This window comes from Pelodiscus sinensis, chromosome 11, assembly GCF_049634645.1.
Source record: "Pelodiscus sinensis isolate JC-2024 chromosome 11, ASM4963464v1, whole genome shotgun sequence".
NCBI lineage: Eukaryota > Metazoa > Chordata > Testudines > Trionychidae > Pelodiscus > Pelodiscus sinensis.
The window spans coordinates 20,375,138-20,396,493 of record NC_134721.1 but is presented as its reverse complement, the minus strand read 5'-3'; the positions used below and the strand labels follow the sequence as shown (position 1 = coordinate 20,396,493).

Sequence of the window (21,356 nt, the reverse complement as noted above, 5' to 3'; positions counted from 1 at the left end):
GTCCTACCATACTCCATCTGGGATGGGTATAGGAGGAAACTGTTACTAGGAAAGGTCTAAGAAGTTTGGAAATCACTGATCAGTGTTGCTTACCTATTCAAAGGATGGCAGGGCCATGCGGGGGGGGGGGGCGGGGGCAGGGGGAGAGGAATTATCACCCAGTCCAGGGTCGCTCTCCCCAAGGAGCTTGGGTGAACAGCCCTGGCTGAGGGAGTCTTTCCCTCTGCAGACCTGGCCCTGCCTTGTGTTGGCTTCAGCCAAGTGACCTGCCTACCTTTCCATACCCCAGGGCTTGGGGCAGGATTGGGCCTAGGCAGTGAGAGAGCCAGAGCCAGGCACCCTCTGCATCCACCAGAAAAGGGGAAGCCCAGATCATATCTTGCCCAGTGCAGGCCTGGGCTGCCAGGATGCTTCAGTATCCAGATCCAGAGCCATGCCAGGCTCCAAACCATGGGTGGTAACAGCACCTGCTCCAGCTCCACCTCATCCAACCAACTCTCTGGAGGCCACATGGAGTTACTGGGGCCCAGGGCCGGCTGCCATGGGCAGAGAGGGCCATGTCTACAGGATGGTTCTTTTCCCCCCACGCTCCCCAAGCAGGCAGAGAACAGTGAATTCTTCCCGTTCCGCCACTGCAGCTGGGATGGGTGCTTTGAGCACAGGTGGGGGGAGCCTGGCCAGGTGGTGTTCTCCACCCCCCCCCCCCACCCCTGCAGGGGTAGGACCAGCAGCAGGGTAGGGGGAGAGCCGGGCTGGGTGCCATGGATGAGGGAGGCGGACCGGCGGGAGCAGCCCAGGGAGGATACAGCAGGATGGCAGGGCAAAGCAAGGCGATGACGGGCCCCTCTATGCCACCGGGCTAGGGCTGCAGGTTCCCGGGCAGAGGCATGGAGTCATCCCGTCTCAGTGCCCCATGCAGAGTCAGAGCAGCTGCTGCTTGCCACACAGCTCTGATCGGGGCTGCCAGAGCAGCTGCTACCTGCCATCCGGCCTACAAGGTCTGCAGCTCCAACCCTGAGGAAGGGCTGAAGCTAGGTCCAGGGCCGCGTTGTGGCTGTCCTGCTGCTTGGGGGGCTGGGCAGCCACCCACTGGCCATGTAGCCCCGTCCGTGGGAGTAGCTGGGACCGCAGCTAAGAGGCTCTGCTGAGGGGATGGGCGGGACTGAAATTCTTAGTGTGCACCCGGGCAGGCGCGCACCTTACAGGGAACTCTGATTCCCTAACACTTGGGTGATGCTCCCTCTGGGTAAATCCTCTACTGAGCACTGAAAGGTCTAATAGTGAACGTTGGACTTGATTAGTTGGTGGAGGACTTCATTATGCCAGGCCTGGATAGTTTTTTTTAATCACTTTGTAAATGTGGTGCTTTCCAAAGTGAAAGAATAACCACGTGAGTTTAAACCATACATAATGGGCATTTGTTGGTATGTGACTGCAACAGAATTGCCACAAAAGTGTTTGCATTTCTTCTGACAGGATCCGAAATATGGAAGATGTACATTTTGCTGATGAAAAGCAAAGAAGACCTATTACTGATGGCTTTTATAAAACTCTTACGTTGTTTTGCCGACTTTTGAATCTGGCATTCATGCCTCACTTTAAATCGCTCAGCCACTCCCTCTAATAGCACTGTTCAATAAGTTAAACTGCCAAATGCAATTCGCTTATTTCAGTCCGGGTATCTTTAGAATATTTTGGCCTTGGAAAGGGTTCAGAAAAGGGCAACTAAAATGATTAGGGGTTTGGAACGGGTCCCATATGAGGAGAGGCTAAAGAGACTGGGACTTTTCAGTTTAGAAAAGAGGAGACTGAGGGGGGATATGATAGAGATCTATAAAATCATGAGTGATGTGGAGAGGGCCGATAAAGAAAAGTTATTTATTAGTTCCCATAATAGAAGAACTAGAGGACACCAAATGAAATTAATGGGTAGCAGGTTTAAAACTAATAAAAGGAAGTTCTTCTTCACACAGCGTGTTGTCAACCTGTGGAACTCCTTGCCAGAGGAGGCTGTGAAGGCTAGGACTATAATAGAGTTTAAAGAGAAGCTGGATAAATTCATGGAGGTTAGGTCCATAAAAGGCTATTAGCCAGGGGATAAAATGGTGTCCTTGGCCTCTGTTTGTCAGAGGTTGGAGAGGGATGGCAGGAGACAAATCGCTTGATCGTTGTCTTCGGTCCACCCTCTCTGGGGCACCTGGTGCTGGCCACTGTCAGTAGACAGGATACTGGGCTAGATGGACCTTTGGTCTGACCCAGTACGGCCGTTCTTATGTTCTTATGTAACTGAGTAGCTAATTCGTTCCAAATCATATACTGGCCTTGTCACATACGAGATTCATCTAGGAATTAAAATTGGATTCTGTCTCCACACACTTTTGTGAGCAGTGCATTTGAGTATTTAACCAATTTCAAATTCTACTTCTATTTTATCTGTAGCCTTTTATAGTCCCTTGGGAATTGCAGTGAAATGTCCTTATTTCCACTGTTTATGGTTCATTTGTTCCTGACATTTGAGTCAGCTTTGACACATTGAAAGCGGCAGCGTTGCCTGGCAGGCAATGAGGATAGGGCAGCTTTTCTGTTTGTACTTCTGAAAAGGGATCATCAGGATCCCTGGCATGGCTCAAGGATGTTGTTACTAACTGCAGAATCTCCAGGCTTTAGAGTATGGTGAACTGGAGGAAAGGGAAAAAATATCTAAAGGAAGCAATTTTAACCCAGAAGGTTGCACCTGCAGAATTGGAGATGCTTGTGAGGAAATGAGGTCTGTTCAGGCAAACGTGTACGTGCAAGGATTATGGAAAGGGAATGGGAAATACAGATTTCTACTGTATGTGGGGGGAGAGACCTAAAACTGAATTTTATCTGCTCGCTTATTTCCTGTCTCAGTGCAGATTTTTCTGATCTCTTACTGTAGTGACATTAGAAGCTTCAGGGGGTAGTTGAGTTATCTGTACAGGATAAACTTAAACAACAAATGGTCTGGTAGCACTTTATAGACTGACAAAACATGTAGATGGTATCATTAGCTTTCATGGGCACAGCCCACTTCTTCAGATGACTGAAATTTGAGTTTAGGATATGTAGACCCAAAATAAATAGGTATTTATTTTGTAGTGACATTGGCTTGTGAGTGGGAGGGGAGAGAGTCGCTTTGGGGCTTGTCATTAGCAAATAATAGCTTCTGCATCTACTGCAGCAGAGATTAGAAGACCAGTTACTTCTGGGGATCAGCTCTGACTTCATGGTTCTAAAGTGTGCTCATGCCTAATGCAGATCTTGCTATCACTCACCGGGGAAGACCATATTTTTTCCTGTATTTTTTTTATCCTATTTTTGTGATTTTTATTGACCAATGTATGAAAAGGTGTCTTAGTTCTTGAGGGAAAGCCCTTTGCTTCTGTTTATGTATCCAGTCTCCATTGATGTCTTAGTTTGAGTCATTTCACCTCATTGGTTGATGTGAAAATGCTCTGATATCATACACTGTGAGTTCAGTTGTGTGGGAAGGATTTTTGGGCTTTTGGAATACTTCAGACCAGTAGATCCCACAATATTTTTACGGGAAAGGTAAGTTACTGTAGCTTTACAGAAGGGGAAACTGCAGACCTCAAGTGAATTGGCTGAGTTTGTCCTTGCCGAAGCTGGAATTAGAACCTAGCTCTTCTGCTTTTCTGACTCTGGAACTACTACTAGACCACACCAGCTTTTGTTTGCAGAGGTGTTCCAGGAAGATGCGGTGTTCAATGAAGAGAGACGCTCAGAACATAACCATGTATAAGTCAACTTGCTTCTAAATAGAATGCGGGGCTGTCCCTACACATATGCAGAATATGCGGCTGTGGAGGGCACCTGAAAATTTGGAGCACCAGTGGGACAGCAGGTAAGAGCGAGTCACTCCTGCATGTGGAGGAACTGACCCACTCCTGCTGTGGTGCCCCAAATTATAGTGAGTCTTGGCAACGTGCGCAGGGGAGGGGCAAGATTAACAGAATGCCATCACAGACCATCTGAGCCCAGGGCAGCGGATGGAATTGCCAAGCCCCTGAGCGAAGTGTGTGTGTGGGGGCAGCTCCAGGACCATGGGGCCTGGGGTGGAAGGGGCACTCTTGGGAGCTAGTCTCCACTTCCACCTACTGTGGCTGCCTGGCTCTCACTGTCCAGAACTCCAACAGCAATTTAAAGGGCATGGGGCTCTAGCCCACTACCATGTTAGCAGCTCTGGTGGCCAAGAGCTTCGTGCCCTTTTAAATTGCCAGGTCCCAGGACAGCTGGCTCTTTTTCTTCCCCTCTCCTCCCCACCCCACCTCAGTCAGCAGCCCTGCCTGAACCCGGCTTCCTGTTCACTGCGGGCTGAAGTACTCTGACTTACAGTGAGTGACAGAGCCGAGTGGCAGCCTCCACAGCAGCCAGGTGAGGCATTTAGTCCTTCCCTGTTGGACTCTCCGAGGTAATAGGCAGGGAAGGAGAGGGGGAAGCACAGGAGGCCCTGGGCTGGGTATGGGAACAAGACATGTAGGGGGCACATAGTGGGGTTGAATAGGACTCCATAAAGTCTAAGGATGGACCTGACCGAATGGTCTGAAATATTTTCCTGTGAGTTGAGTTATTTTTTATTGTATTTATATTTTCAAAAGAGTTAGCAGCAAAAGTCCTGGTGAAAAGATTGTAGCTATACAAATAGCCTCAGAGGGAAGCAAAGAACAGAGCCACTTTTGAAAGACGTGTTGTAACTGGCTTGGCTGTCGCCATTGTTTGGTTTTGACTTGGTGGAAAGCAGTAGAGGAAGTTGTGGTAGATTTTTTTGAAAGCTAGTTACAAAAGAGTGTGAATGCTACAAATGTCCACTGTCAGGTATGTAGCTGAATACACTTCTTCCTTGACAAACTGAATCTACTGCAGGCTTTCAAGACTTGGCTAAATATTTCTGGAAAAATTATAAAATATCACTTAATTTCTAACCGTGTATCATGGTAAAAATGATCAAGTAAAGCTTGTGCCAGACTGGTGAACTTTTCCTTAGCTAGTTGCAAGGCTAATGCATATGCACTGAATGCATCAAAATGTTTACAGTATTAACGAGGGCTTATTCACATCTTCTGTCTCTTAAAATGTGGAAGGTGGCGTTTTGGATTTTTTAAATTATTATTATTATTTTGGGATTTTTATGAAGATCATTATTGTATTAAAAAGTGAAAGTCAATATACTGTAGTCCGAATACTGTTCTTCATGCTTGTAAGGGGATACTTATTGACTCCTTCGGGATTAAGGAAAACTCTTTATGGCTGGACTAGTCCTTATTTTAAAACACAACTGCTCCACTGAAGGAACCAGTCACTTGCTCAAGATACAGAATCATGTGGACTATTTATATTAGAAGCAAAGGCTATATACTCTTGGAATTCCTGAAGTCTTATAACTTGAAATATCTTTTCTACTTCAGTCTTGCTTTCCCTCTCTGCCCCACTTTGATTTCTGACATGATTTTTATCACCAGTATCTTAATTGCTAGTGATTTTAATACAGGTTGAACCTCTGGTCTAGCACATCTGATTTTTTTTGTTGTTGTTTGTTAGCTGAATGTACACTTATGGGTGTGGCCAAGTTTCCCATGGTCTTGTAAAGTTTTACAGCCACCAGTCGTGGCTTTCAGTGTTCTGTGGTGGTGTTTATCTCTAAAGACTTCCATGGCCAGTAAGCCATGGAAGTGTTGGTAATGCTGCTAGACAATATTGACCTCCTGGTTAGGTCCCAAGGATGCTAAACTAAAGAGGTTCAACCTGTAGTTGGTGTCATTGCATAGCTACTAGAATGGGTGAAGTATTGGTTTCTCTTTCTAGCTGTGTTCTAGATAGTGGCCTCTAAAATCAGGTTGGTCTTATATGAATAAATACAACAATTTGTTCAGGCCTTTAAAATGTGTCTTTCGTGTCTGCTGAATGGGCACAAAAAGTGCAGACATAGCTTTACATGCAAAGTTGAGCTCAGATGTGATTCCCTGCGCAAGAATACATACTCATGCTAGCTGTGATTGTGTGTAGCCAGGCCCTCTCAGAGAATGACCGAGACCCGAGTCACTTTGAGTTTAGAGGCTCCAGCCCCAGACCCCCAACATATCTAACTTATATCCACAGAGTCATACTAAAATCAAAAGAATATATGAAAATGAACACTTTTATTAACAGTCATATACCAATAGCATGTATATTAAAAATGTAACTTTAATTGAGTTTTTGATGCAAGCAAAACTCTTCATTTAAGGAATGCTTTTCTGGCTTTGTTGTGTGCAAACTTGGTTATAATTGAAGAAAAATCTAAATCGTGTGCAACATCACTATTAATGTTAAGCATTGTGAGCCCATTCAAACACTCTTGTCCCATTGTAGAACAGTGATAGTTCTTTACTTGTTTTAACACATTGAATGTGCATTCACCTGAAGCCATTGATTCCGGGAGACTGACAAAAACATGTAATGCAGTTGTGATATTGGGAAATGCAGTTGACAGGCCAAGATCAAATATTTCTTGAAGAATTATTTTGGCTTGCAGTCCAATTTAAAGTTGGTGGAAAGTATACGTTTCAGGAAAATGATCTCGTCACAGAGATCTCTTGAAATTTCGTCATTGTACCTTTTGTTGAAACTGTTCAGCTGCTGAATATAGATCTTCATCACTTAGTTCTCCCAAAGGAATCCAAAAAAGGGTACAAATTTGTCTCAGTGACTCAAATCGATGAGTAAGATCTGATTTGGTAGTCAATCATTTAAAAAAAAAAATTGACTCAATAGTACCTTTCTGCATCAGATTGACATGTTAGGCTGTGATTGGAAGAAAACTCAGATGAAATGTCAATACCCTGTGCTACTGATTGGGACTCAAAGGGTTGCGTCTCATTGATCACAAGTCATACAGTGTTATTCCTCTCAACATCTAATATAGCATTGCATGCATTAATTACAAAGATTAGTTTCATGGATCATTTTTAGCAGCTTCATCCAAATAGACAACACTAAAATGCATTCAAGTTTGGAAGTGTACTTCTGAATTGACATACTCTCACAGTGCAGGCTTGCAATGAGCTTAAGGGGCTTTAAGTGAGCTTGAATCTTTCTCACAGACTCCAAATGCCATCACTTTGTGCTGACAATCTTGTTGGGGACATGCTGTGAAGGGAAACAGGCAGATGCTGCTTCAGAATTTCCCACTTTTGAGGTCTACTACTGAAGAGGTTGTACAATTGCTGGATTGTTCCAAAGTATGTGATTGTTTCCTTGCATGATTCAGTGCATTCAGCACTGACAAGATTTAATATGTGGTTGCCACAAATGGAGAAAATAGTTTGGATTTTGCTCAGAAGAACTGCTTGTAATCCGTTGTACTTCGTAGCCACATTGGATCCATTGTCAGAGGCTTGGCCGATACAGACCAAAATTTTAATTTTGAAGCCTTTTAGAATTTCTAATAAGTGGTGATTTCTTCTCCAGTTTTTTTTATGAAATTATCAAACACAATCATTCTTCAGTTGAAACCTTTGAACTTCCTACAATTTTTGACATATCATGCTACCAAGGTTGTCTTTTCTTTATGAGAACGATATGGAGTTGCACCAGTAATAATTGAAAAGTACTTTGCCTGCGATCTGTTCAAGAATTTTTGTTTGAACAAACATCCCACATAGCTCAATAAACTCGTTTTGTATTCTGGTAGACAGAAAAAGAACTTGCATGCATTTTCCACTCTCTTCTGATTCACAAATACACTTAACGTGGCCTGATAAAAATGAGTCATACTTGCTAAGAAGCTCAGGTGTACTAAGGAAGTTTCCGTTTGTAGGGTCACTGATACATTGACTGGAACCAAACAAAGCCAATCCCCATTCAGAAAGAAAAAGAATGACATTCAGTATGCACTCAAGGAATTTTTTCCAGTTATCAGTTTCTGTGTTTTTCACTCAGGAGAAAGTTTTCAATTAAACTGTCAGATAGTGCTGCTCTACTAGCTGATTACCATGTGACATACGTGCAGATATTTGGTCTTTCAACTTCCTCCAACTTCTACTGATGCTCCAACTGGATCGATCAGACAGTACGGGTGCATTTGAAGTAGGGATGTTAAATATCAGCTAATTGAGTAGTCGATTAACCTCATGAAATTTTATCAGTTAGTCGACTATTCTGTAGTCCCTGGGAGCGGGGCCGGCAGCCATCGTATCAGAGGCAGCAGCATGGGGTGCCAGGTGGGAGCTGGTCTGTGAAGGGAGCCAGTTTAAAAACTAGCTCCTCTTGTGGACTGGCTGCCTGTTGCTTTGTGCTGCTGCTTCTGAGAGAGAGGTGGCAGCAGTCCCTGTCTGGGGGGCTCTGAGTTCCTGGACCCAACACAAGCTGGAACTGAGCCGTGCTGCCTGCCCACCCAGCTCCTAATACATTTTAAATGCAGAACTGCAGCAGGGATAGGTCCCAGACCCATCGCAAGCCAGCACTGAGCCAGGCTGCTGGGCAGCCTGCTAAAAATTTCTCTGTCAGGGGGAGAGGGAAATACATGTAGCCTGTAGCATTAACCGATAAGCTTTTGCTTCAGTTGATCGACTATATTGTTACATCCCTAATTGGAAGTATTATTATTAAATAAAACTGGGTACAGAGTAGAGAGCCTGCTTTTCCATGCTCTAGCAGAGCCAGTCTCTTGTGTAGATCTTTCCATTTGGACGAGGTTTTTTTGTTTGTCAGCAGGCGAGTGGTAAATGCACGATTTTATTACTTGGAATCTGAAAACAACTAACTTTGAGAAACGATTGCATTTGAGCAACATTGTTCTTATCAAGAAGTCCAATATCAGGTTCTGATGCTACTGTTGTTACATTGTGTCTTGTGCTAGTCATAAGTTTTTGCTCTTGCTGCATATCATCTCTGAGGCCTTCATTATCTGCCTGTATGGATTCTGCAACTATCATTAGTGTTGGCATTTCTGTGTCTTGATTAATGACCTCATTTTGAGGCAGTGGCACTGAAATGTCATTTGTGGGAATAAAGTTTTCATCATCAGAACTGGAAGTGTCACTGTCAGTATGGTCACCGTCTAATGACTGAGGCATCTTTTTCTATGAGATGATTTTATTGGCTTTAAATTCTTAACTGCTGCTCCACTCTGTTGCTTTTGCTGTCTCTTACTTGCACCACTTTCAAATCTTTGCTTCATTGTTATGAAGGGGTTCTTTTAAAACCCAGTAACACACAAATCAATTTGCTAATCGCTATTGGTAATACAAAATTGTAATTGTGTATATACTTTGAAATTAATATTATATAATAGTGGTTTGGGGTTATTTATTATGGCCTTTATAGCCTTATTTCAAAGTATTGAAATTTCATCTGATAACATGTTCCTGTTAGAGGATTTTAACTGGTGTGTTGTTATGAATATGAACAAGAGGCCCTCCTGCCCCCTTCCTGCCCCCCTCTCCCCAATAGGGCCTGAGGTTAGCCATTGCAGCCCAAGTAGCACGGTAGGTTAGTTACCCCAAATATCCATTCAAGACACAAGGCACATGTGTACTTGGGGCAAATAGTCCATCTTGCAGCTTGTAGTGCTATGGCTCCGTTCTATATTTAGTGCACTAGCTCAGCAAGAGCTTAGTGTAAGTATATTGTCTTGGTCTGGGAGTCACACCCCAGCTTCAAATGTGATCATACTCTTAATGTGCATTCTTTGAGGACCAATCAGATCTTCAGTGCACTGACATTGGATCAGTGATCAGAAATAATTTTATCACTGGTATTTATGGCCATATTTGATCAGACCAAGGGTCTGTCTAACCCAGTATCTTGCCTTCTGACAGTGACCAGTGCCAGCCGCTTCAGAGAGAATGAACAAAACAGGGCAGTTAAGAGCTTCATCCCCTGTGGTCCATGCCTAGCTTCTGACAGTCAGAGGTTTAGTTACTCCCAAGAGCATAAGATTGCATACCTTACCATTTTTGCTAATGGCCACTCCATGAACTTACCTAATTTTCTTCTCAACTCAATTATACTTTTAAGCTTCACAGCATCCATAGGCAACAGCTCCTATAGATTAACTGTGTATTACATGAAGACACATGACTTTGCTTTTAAATGTATCTGTTAATTGGTTGACCCCTGATTCTTGTCTTATGTACTGGGGTATACAATACTTTCTCCACACCACTCTTAATTTTATAGATGTATCATATCCATTCTTAGTTGTCTGTTTTCTAAAATGAGCAGTACCAGGCTTTTTGTAATCTCTCCTCAGATGGAAGTTCCATAGCCTTATTAATTTTTGTTGCTCTTCTCTGTATTTTTTTCAATTCTACCCTATATCTTTTTTTTCAGATGGAACAACTGGAATTGCATGAAATATTCAAGTTGTGGATTTATATAGTTCCGTTATATTTTCTGTCTCCTATCCCTTTCCTAGTTGTTTGTAACATTCTGTACGCTTTTTTGATGGCCAGTGCACATTGAACAGATGTTTTTAGATACAAATATAGTTGTATATAGCTATTTGAGGTGTACTGTACATTTGTAACCTAATGATAGACTTGCTACCCTGTATCAGCAGCATAATCAAAGATACCTTTGTATGGGAAATCATGGTTTTGATACTATATATGGACAAAATGTTCTATTCTAGAGTATCAGAAGGTACCATTTTTAAAAAAATGGTATAAGCAGTAAAGTGTCCTTCATTTCTGATCTATTGGGGCAAAAGAGATTGCACAGTAGCTAGTAATCTTTTACTTGAGTAGTTTTTATATGGAACTTTCTTTTCTCATGTACAGTAAAACTCTGATGGTCTGGCATCTGATGGTCCGGCACTCCTGATGGTCTGGCACCATCAGGAACCTGGAAGTGCTCCAGGCAGCCGGACCATTGGAGCTGCTCTGCCCCCAGCTTCTCCGATTCAGCCGTTGCTAAAACTGACCAGTGGCTGAATCGGGGACGCCTAGGGCAGAGCAGCTGGAGTGCTGCCGTAGCGCTGCCTTTCGGGGCTGCGGGACCCAACTCGGCAGCACCCCAGCTGTCCCTGATTCAGCCGCCGCTGATACTGACCAGCGGCTGACTCCAGGAAGCCCGAGGCAGAGTTGCTCTGCCCCGGGTTTCCTGGAGTCAGCGGCTGATCAGTATCAGCGGCGGCTGACTTGGGGACACCTGGGGCAGAGCAGCTGGGGTGCTGCTGGGTTGGTCTGGTAGTGCCGAGGAGCAGCGCTGTGGGACCAACCCAGCAGCACCCCAGCTGCTCTGCCCCAGGTGTCCCCATGAGCAGCTAAGGTGCTGCCGTGTTGGTCTCGCCGCGCCAAGGGTTGGCGCTACCGGACCAACCCGGCAGCACTCCAGCTGCTCTGCTGCAGGTGTCCCTGATTCAGCCGCTGCTGAAACTGACCAGCAGCGGCTGAATCAGGGATGCCTGGGGCAGGGCCGGACTATCGGAAAGGGGGGGGCTATGAGGGGTCTGGGGTGGCATCCCCCCTCCACCCCAGACCCCTCATGGCCCCCCCCTTCCGGCAGTCCGGCAAATCTGATAATCCGGCACCCCCGGGTCCTAAAGGTGTCGTATTATCGGAAGTTTACTGTATTTGCCCAGACTTCAAGCTTATTAGGGCTTATGGCTAGGACTCTAAAGTTATAGCCAGAAAATACTTATGCAGGTGTTTGGATCAGGTAGTGAGGTGGTGAAAATTTAGCTAGATTGAGGCACTTTTTTGATGAGTCTGTGAAGATGCTGCCCCATATAAAGTTGAAGCACGTGAAGAATTAATGGTTACCTGAATAAAGCTACTTAATACATTTTCTGTGTACCAAAGCATAGAATATTCTGCAGGTAAGCCTTCCTAAATACCATCTGTTAATAGGGTTGCCAGATGGCTGAAACAAAAATACCAACCCCCCCCCCCCAAAAAAAAATCACCCGGAAAAAATGTTGTTGATTGGAGGGGGGGGAGGGGGGGCGGAGGGAACCAAAGTTGTTGAACAAAAAAAAGACTCGAAGAACCTGGATCACTAGTAGGGGTTACCAGGTAGGCATTTTAAAAAAACAAAAACCCTGACATGCTTCATGGGGTGTGGGGAGGACTGGCCAGGAAGGGGGAAGGCCTGGAAACAGCTAATGGGGGGGGGGTGCAACGGGGCTGACCGGGGGAGATGGGGGGGCCAACGGGAAGCAGGGCTGGTCGTGGGTGGGTGGGGGGGGTCGGGCGGAACAGGGCTGGCCACGGGATATCGGGGGAGGGAGGACTGGCCGGGAGGAGGCAGGGCTGGCCGGGAGTAAGGGGGGGTGGGAAGCACAGCTGTGGGGGATCGGGGGCCGTGAGGGTGGCTGGGAGGAAGGGGAGGTGGGAAGCAGAGCTGGTGGGGGGTGCAGTGGCGCTGGCTGGGGGAGATAAATCAGGAAGAGGAACCGGCCAGCGGGAAGCAGAGCTGGGGGGGGGTCAGGAGCCACGGGGCTGGCCGGGAGGAAGGGGAAGCGGGAAGCACAGCGGGGGGGGGGGGGAGAGGTGCAGCGGTGCTGGCCAAGAGGAAGGGGAGGGGTGGGAAGCAGAGCTGCAGGGGCGGGGAGAGGTGCAGCGGCGCTGGCCGAGGGAGATCAGGAAGAGGAACGGGCCGGCGGGGAGCAGAGCTGGGGGGAAAGCAGGGGGACTGGCCGGGGAAGATCAGGAGGGGAAGTGGGGGAGAACTAGATGGCAGGGAAGGAGGGGGTGAGCAAATTGGCCTGCAGGAAGCGGGACTGACCTGGGCACTTGCTGCCTGTCCTGCGCAGGCTCCCGGCGACGCACGAGCGAGGAGGCAGCTTCCCCTCCTCCTCACACTCAACTGACCGAGGACTCCTGGTGGCAATCGTGGCCCCGCCTCCCAGCTGGGATTCCCAACCGCTCCCCCGCCCATGCCAGGCTTCCGTCCGGTGCGCAGCCGGAAAAATCAGAAAATACCAGACATTGTACATGTCTGGTATTTTGATTTTTTTTTTACCGAACAGTGTACACAAATACCAGACACCTGGCAACCCTATCTGTTAATACCATACTAGTTCAGAAGTGAAAGACAACTTAATGCTTCACCTATTTTCTGAAAAGATATGTTTTGATACTCTAGAACAGTGAGGGGCAACCTAAGCTAGCAAGTGGGTTAGAGATGTAAAAGAGTAGTCAAATAGTCAACTACCCGCATTCTCCCTCCCCTCCCCCCACCTTGTTGCCTCTATATCAGAGGTGGCAAGGGGAGGAAGCAGGAGCTGGTGCTGGGGGGAGCCTGCTTAAAAGCCAGTTTCCCCCAGCACTGTCTCTGCGGGGGTGAGGGTATGGAGCGGGGAGTGCACAGGGGTGACAGAGGCTCAGTGGGCATGAGGAGTGATCTCTTCCCCTTACCAACTAATGGAAATTCCATTGACTACTTGATTAGCTGATTAATTGAAATTTAACATCCCTGGAGTTGGCCGCATGAGTGGCTCTCCTCCATCTCAGTGGGCTGCAAGACTGTTGTGACAAAGATGCTTTCCTGGGATAGGGTAGTTTTGCTAGCAGCGCTTGCATGCTTAGAATTTTCAGGGTGTGCTAATTGAATTGTAGCAACACTTTGATTAGATGCAGAGGGAATGCATGGCTCTCGCAATGTTGTGTGCTATCAGCATGCACCTCACTTCACGTGCCTTTGCTCTAAGCGAGTGTCACTTGTAATACCCGTAGGAAAAAAACTACGTGGATGAACACCAGCATATTCTGGCAACCCTGTGCATGGGCAATGGTAAACAAAATGTCTTGTGGACCACATATAGAATCCCAATGTGCTGCATTGATCTGCAAGGTGCCCATCACTGCTCCAGAATAAAAGATTGTGTCCATATATAGTATCAATACCATGTTTCCCACAAAAGGTATCTTTGATTGTGGTGGTGTAGGGTTAAGACAGAGGTCTTCCCCTGCACTCTCTCCCCTCAAAAAGCATAAGAAGGGGTAATGCATTTCTAAATGTTTTAAAGAATAGATGTTCCTAGCTAGTTCAATACCACAGTTCTGTAGTAAGATTTTCTACTTATATCATCACTTAGGGTGGGAATTAACTATATTACTTCTATACAAGTAACCTACACATAACAGGTAAAATACACATAAAATTAACCAAGTATAGTTTATGATTACCTTGCTTTTTATAGTTGACTTGCTAACTTATACAATTCAATACGTTCGCATCATAAGGAAGTATAATTATCATATTGCAGTAAAACTCCGGTGGTCCGGCATTCAGTGGTCCGGTACGCCTGATGGTCCGGCACCAACTGCAACCCGGAAGTGCTCCGGCAGCTGCTTCAAGTTGTTAGAGTAATTGATTAACCGTGGCTGGATCCACAGCCAACACGCAGTTAATGTAACTTTCCTCTCTACTGTGGGGGGGTGGGGGGCGGTGGGAACAGGTAGATCCGCAGGTGACAGGCTGTCGCTGAAACTCACAAGAGATCATCTCCCCTCCCTATCCCTGCTGCTTTTACCAGTAGACCGATAGTCCAGGATCAAAAGATCAAGTGAGTGAGCTTGCGCAAAAAACCAGAGGCAGCAGTTGAACCCAGTGAACCGGAAGGCATTGAGTGAGTCTGCCATTAGCATTGTGACCCACTGGAGAGTGCTGTTTTGACTTTTGAATATTTTAGCCCATCAGAGTGTACATAGTGATGGAGTCAAAAGTGAATGAAGGTGCTAGTAGTAGTGGTAAGAAAACTTTAAAAAGGAAGCATATAACCCTGACACTGAACCAGAAATTAGAAATTATAAAGATGCTAGAAAGAGGCATAAATCGGAACGTTATCATGAGTAAATTTAACGTTGGATCTTCGACAATCTATGACATAAAGAAACAGAAGGATAAATTGCGAGCATTTGTTGCTGAAAGTGAAGCGCCTACTAAACGTACTGAGCTACGGCAAACTCTGAAAATGCCTAAGATGGCACAGTTGGATGTAGCTTAAAGTGGTTTAGTGCAAAGCGTTCTGAAGGTAAGCCCATTACTGGGCCAGTGCTCATAGAAAAAGCAAAACAGTTTCACAGTCAAATGAATATTAGCGAATCGTGTGTTTTCAGAAGGTTGGTTGCGTAATTTTAAGGATCGGCATGGGATCCGTAAATTAGATATCAGTGGTGAGCAAAAGTCTGCCAATCATGTAGCCGCTGAGGAGTATAGTGCTGTTTTTGAGCAGTTGGTGGAGGAACACAGGGGCTACGTCTACACTGGCCCCTTTTCCGGAAGGGGCATGTTAATTTCACCTATCGTAGTAGGGAAATCCGCGGGGGATTTAAATATCCCCCGCGGCATTTAAATAAAAATGTCCGCCGCTTTTTTCCGGCTTTTAGAAAAGCCGGAAAAGAGCGTCTACACTGGCCCCGATCCTCCGGAAAAAGCGCCCTTTTCCGGAGGCTCTTATTCCTACTTTGAAGTAGGTCCTACTTTGAAGTAGGAATAAGAGCCTCCGGAAAAGGGCGCTTTTTCCGGAGGATCGGGGCCAGTGTAGACGCTCTTTTCCAGCTTTTCTAAAAGCCGGAAAAAAGCGGCGGACATTTTTATTTAAATGCCGCGGGGGATATTTAAATCCCCCGCGGATTTCCCTACTACGATAGGTGAAATTAACATGCCCCTTCTGGAAAAGGGGCCAGTGTAGACGAGCCCAGGTTGTCACCTTGTCAAATGTACAATGCTGATGAAACTGGGCTCTTATGGCGTTGTTTGCCAAACTCTACTCTAGTTGGCGGTGGTGAAAAGGCTGCTCATGGCTTCAAAATGAACAAAGACCGCATTACAGTTCTGGTATGCGCAAATGCATCTGGCACGCATAAACTTAAGCTTCTTGTCATAGGGAAGTACAAAAAACCAAGGGCATTTAAAACTCTTACGAGTTTGCCAGTGATTTGAGGCACAGGGGAATGCTTGGATGATGTCAGAAATCTTTAAGGACTGGTTTTTTAATCATTTTGTGCTCGCAGTTAAGGAGAATTTTAGAAAGGAGGGTCTACCGGAGGATATTAAAGCTGTTCTTTTGCTCGATAACTGTCGAGCACATCCGCCCGCTTCAGAGCTTGTAAGTGGAAATATCTTTGCTACATATTTGCCACCAAACGTGATGTCTTTGATCCAACCGATGGATCAAGGTGTGATACAGAACTTTAAATGTTTCTACAGGGGGACTTTTGTCCAAAAGTTGGTAAACTCAGACTGCAGTGTTTCTGAATTTCAATCTGATTTCAACCTTAAGGACGCTGTGTACGCAGTTGCATTGGCTTGGAAAGATGTAAAGAAGGTTACTGTACGAAAATGTTGGAGGAAACTTTGGCCTAGCATCATGTTTTGTGATGATTCTTCTGATGAAGAGGAATTTTGTGGATTTAATGTTAGGCCTAAGCACATTAGTAACATACAAGAAATAATTGAAAATGTCTCTTGAGAAGAATGCTGTAGCAAAGCTTTCAGAAAATGACATTTAACAATGGCTTGCCATGGACAAAGATGAACCAGTTGTAGAAATTTTGAGTGATGCTACGATCATTGAAAGTGTTTTGAATCCACAAAAACCTCAAGAAGAAGAAGAAGAGGAGGAAGTGATGGAGAGAGCAAAATATACCTGGCAAGAGGCAACTGAATTTATTTCCAAATTTGTAGAATTTGCAGAGTCTTGCAGCCAATATAATGCAGCTGAAGTGATGAACCTTCATATTATTCTGAATAACTTTTATGCTAAGAAGTCACAGTCCTCTAAGCAAGCTGATCTCAGGGATATGTTTGCAAGGGCACAGAAGACAGTTCAGCCTTTTTCTTCACCACCACCAGAGCCTACTGTTGTTGACACTCCCATAGAAGCAGAGGAGGATATTGAAGAGGGGGATAACAGGGATGAAGCAGCACTGGTTTCATCGGATGATGAGTAATTGTGCAGCATAGCAAAATAAAGTTACAGATTTAAGTTTCAGGGGTTTGTTAAAATTTGCATTTTTTAGTGTTTAAGTGAATAATTAACAGACTGTATATATATCAGCAGTGTATATATCCGCACACCCCCACCCCACCGACCCCTACCTTCCCCTGCCCCCCTCCTCCCGGCAGTAGAGAGGAAAGTTACATTAACTGCGTGTCGGCTGTGGATCCAGCCGGAGTGACTGTAACTGACCAGAACGTCCTGAATGCAGCTGCCTGCCTGTCACCGCCTCTCCTCCTCCACTGCTCACAGGCTCTGCCTCCCTGCAGCAGGAGGGAGAGTTTGGCACGCCCCCCCCCCCCCCCCCCGCTTCCCCTCCGACGAGACCCGCCCCTGCCAGAGTACCTCCTGATAGTCCAGCATTTCTGATAATCCGGCACCACCTGGGTCCCAAGGGTGCCGGATTATTGGAAGTCTACTGTAAATGAGATTTTGTATATATGTATATTGGGTCAAATGGAAATACTAAATATTAGCTCTTCAGCTTATTTGGAGATGATTGCATTTTCCCGTTTTACAGATGGGAAACCCTGAGGCACAGAGGTTGAATTATGTGGTGTCTCTAAGGAAGACTTGGTGTCTTTTTGGTTCAGCTAGTCTTCTGTGTGTTACTCTAATCACTGGGCAGCATTCCTGCCAAATCCAGAAAATAATTTTCTTGTAGTAAGAGAGAATGGGCTCTACAAATTCATATGCAGAACTTACCTGATTTTTCTTACTACTTTGGATAATTTCAAGAATAAGTTTGGAGACTTTAACAATTCATTGTGAAGCTACTAAATGTTAATTTTTTCATGTATTCTGATATCTTTTACTGTCACTCCTGCCACAGTGTGCAGGTAGTCTGAAATTTTTATTTAGCCTTAGATCCGTTTGCTTTGCTTTCTTGTCTTTGTTCCCATTTAAGTTGTGGTTTCTGCTTTTATTATCTTGCATTTTCCTGTATTGAATCAGGTATACAAAGAGAGAGGGAGGGACCCAGTCCCTTGACTGGAACAAGAAATGTAGCCCAGCTGCTTCTCCATCCTGACAGAAGAGCAGCCAGGTCAAATTAGACTGGTGCTCTGAATGTGTGCCAAGCCACAATGCCACTTAATCATATTTGGACTGGCTGCCCCCTGCCAAAATGGAGGGGCAGTTGGACCAAATTTTAAGTAGTGTTGCAACCCAATGCACCTGCTTGGCCTCTGCCTTTGCAGTGCTTCTGGTACCCATGGGCAACAGGCAACACCAACTCCCAGGGAAGAAGTGAAGCAGGGGGCACCAGGAACCACAAGTCCGCAGGACGGTAACAGAATTGGATCTGGGCTTTTGGTTCTTCTGGGAAAATGGGAAGAGAATGTGGTTTGGTATGTCAGGAACTGTCAGATCCCTAATAGGGAATGTGCTCTGGTTAAGAGGTTGGCCTGGACTTTGGGCACATACATCATGGCACTAGGTGCAGAGTGGAGAGCTCAGTGCTTCAGTGTGGGGGAACATGAGAAGGTGTCTGTAGGGCAGTGGGAGGTGAGTGTTTCCCTGCTGCCCCTGTGTGTGGATGGAGTGTAGGTCTGGGTACAGGGGTGAGGAATGGGGGAGGCAAGGAAGTCTGAGGCTGGGTGCAGGGGGGAGAGAGGTTGGGGCTCAGAGCAGTATGGGGGTGGAGTGGAAGTCTACTATGGGATTGCTGTTTATGTCCTAGCTCCCGATCATTGAATAGTCTGACCTCTCTACCTGAGCCACTGTGGATTAGTTCTCTTGATTCCTTGGTACATACTGGCCTCCCTTTCTGTCCATTTCATCACATGTAGCCACTCCTGAGACTTGTACCCACTTCTAAATCTTCAAGATGATACCTAAAAGGAGATGGAGTGCTTATTAGTCATGCAGCAGCCAATTTGTTGCCTTGAGTTCAAGGCTTTCTGCCTCTCTTCTCTCATTCATTTAATCCTGAATCCATTTTGGCAGCACTCTCTCTTTTTTTCTTTTTTTTCTTCATACTGAGTAATTTCAGGTGTAGTGATAAGAGTTTTTGTGCAACCTAGATAGCTTTTGGACCCCCCGTCTGCTTTCAAGTTGTTTTGTAGCAACACTATGACCAAATACACCTGTTTTGTCAGGCATCTAGTCACTTCACTTTTCATTTGTTCACACAAGTCTAGTCACCCAAAGTTATACCATTGCCAGCTTCCTCTGAGTGTGCTCCAAGCCACGACCTTTAGAACATTACACTTGTTCTGGTTTCTCCCAGATCCTGTTTCTGAAAGGATTACCAGTTTTGTACACACCCAAGGTTATGCTTGCTTTATTGCTTTGCTGTTTGATTCTGAGAAACAATGAACCTTTTGTCTTAATCCTGCTTATCAACTGAAGTTTACCAGTGTTCCTGTAATACTGTACTTTACCTTATGTGCCATCATACTGCCTTTCCAGCCTCACTTGTTAAGCTTTTTGCTTTGATACAGAATCCCTTTTGTACTAGCTTTTTGGAAATAGACTGGGCCTTTTTTTACTTTTACTTTTCATTTTTGAGTATTGTTTCCCTGCCTGGAAACAACTGATACAGTGCACTGTCTCCAGCCGGTAGAGTAGATAAATGACTTTATAAATTGCTGTCCATGTCTAGCAGAGAGCTTGGGGAGTTCAGTTTATAGTAGTATCTGCTGATCTACAGTGAATCTTTTATAGTATGTTATGGGCTTGTCTCAACTATGAGGAGATCAATGCTGCGGTGATCAATCCGCTGGGGGGTCGACTTAGCAGGTCTAGTGAAGTCCTCCACTGAAATGAAAAGTGGAATGTAAGTTGAAGGGGGAGTTCCTCCAACAGACGCACCATGGTGTAGACCAGGGTTCAGCAACCTTTTCAAGCCAAAGAGCCAAACTCCATCAAAATTCAGAACAAGTGGCCAACAAAGAGTCATATAAAAATGCCCATTTGCATGACTGAAAATATACAATTTAATATGATTAATTGACATAATGATTAATAATAGCATAAATGAAACGTTTTTATTTAATGGGACTTCTGCTGCTGCATCTTTTTGCAGATTTCTTAAGTTTACATCATAACTGGTCAAATCCAACTTCATGCACACATTCAATCTGTCGTCTTTCAGTCTTATGGCAGGAGTCTGGGGATGTGGGGGTGCCTGAGTTAGGGATGTGGGGGTGCCTGAGTTGGGGATGTGGGGCTATGAGGGGCAAAGGGCAGGAAGTTCAGGTGTGTGATGGGCTTAGGGTTGGGATATGGATTGGGTACAGAAATGCTATAACTGGGTTGCGGTGCAGGAGTCTGGGCTTGTGGGGATATGAGTGACTCAGGGCAGGGGGTTCAGGTGTATGTTGGGCTCAGGGCAGGGATGTGTGTGGGGGGGGTGTAGGAGTGTTATAACATTGCACCCAGATGTGGGCTGGGTCCCAATTAGGAGCTTGTTGGCCAGGCTTCATTTTTAAATAAAATATTATGTCTAGCACAAAAATTCAACATGATCTTTATTTATGACAGGGGTGGGACCCTTTTTTTGGGTCGGGGCCACTGACCCACAAAAAATCAGTTGCAGACCACACTAGCGAGAAGCAGAACACCCCCTTTGCCCCCAACCTCTTAAAAAACAAACAAAAAAAACCGAAGCGCACTGATGTGGCCCCCAACTGAGACACCTCACTCGCCTGATACTCCAGCCCTATAGGGAGTGGGCAAGGCACAGGGAGGACTGAGGTTCAAGGCCTCAGGCCAGATTAACTCTTCTGGGATTCCAAGGTTAGTAGATTTTGTGGGCCCTCCCCAGGCTCAGGTTTGGCCAAAATGAGGGGTCCAGTGTGCAGGTCAGTGTGTCCAGTGAGTGGGAATAGGGATAGGGGTGCAGGATTTGAGTAGGAGGTGGGATGCTGGTTGGTGTCTGGCCAGGAGAGTGGGGGTTGGAGCAGAGTGCGGGTGGGTGTCTGGCCAGTGGGCAGGAATGGGGTGTGGGTGGGTGGGTATCTGGCTGAGGGCAAGAGCAGGCTGGGGGTGCAGAGTGTTAGTGTGGTGGGGGGGATGCAGGATCTGGTCAACACTTACTTTTTTCCCCCAGTGTCTGTAACAGAGTTTATTCACTGTAACAGTCACTCCCGTGTGGCAGTCAGCTGCTGCTCTACATGGGTCACGGAATAAGTTAGTTGCCCAAGGGTCCACTGCACACTCCAGTGGAATGGAGGCTGTGCCTCACCAGGAGTGCAGGGAGTCTGGCCAGTGGGTTCAGGCAAGCTGGCCAGGATCTAGCCCTCTGACACCAGGAAGAAGGTGCTCAGGCTAATGATAGACTCCAGCAGCCCCCATAGGGCTCTCCAGCGGGTGCGAGTGCATAGCGCATGTGGTAGCATTGAACAGTGCACGAAGCAGCAGGACACGGCCATGGCAACAGCAA

General features: G+C 45.8%; 1 protein-coding gene across 11 annotated transcripts in view; it reads left to right on the top strand.

The window, feature by feature from the left end:
* TMCC1 (transmembrane and coiled-coil domain family 1) overlaps positions 1–21,356 on the top strand; it is a 230,927-nt gene that overhangs the window by 20,550 nt on the left and 189,021 nt on the right. Inside the window, exon 1 of one of the 11 annotated variants that reach the window (XM_075938744.1) lies at positions 3,360–4,416. The exons of the other annotated variants lie outside the window; for them this stretch is intronic. The gene's annotated coding sequence lies outside the window, so the exon portion shown is untranslated. Of the gene's footprint in view, positions 1–3,359; positions 4,417–21,356 lie in introns of those variants that run through there. 11 annotated transcript variants of the gene reach the window in all.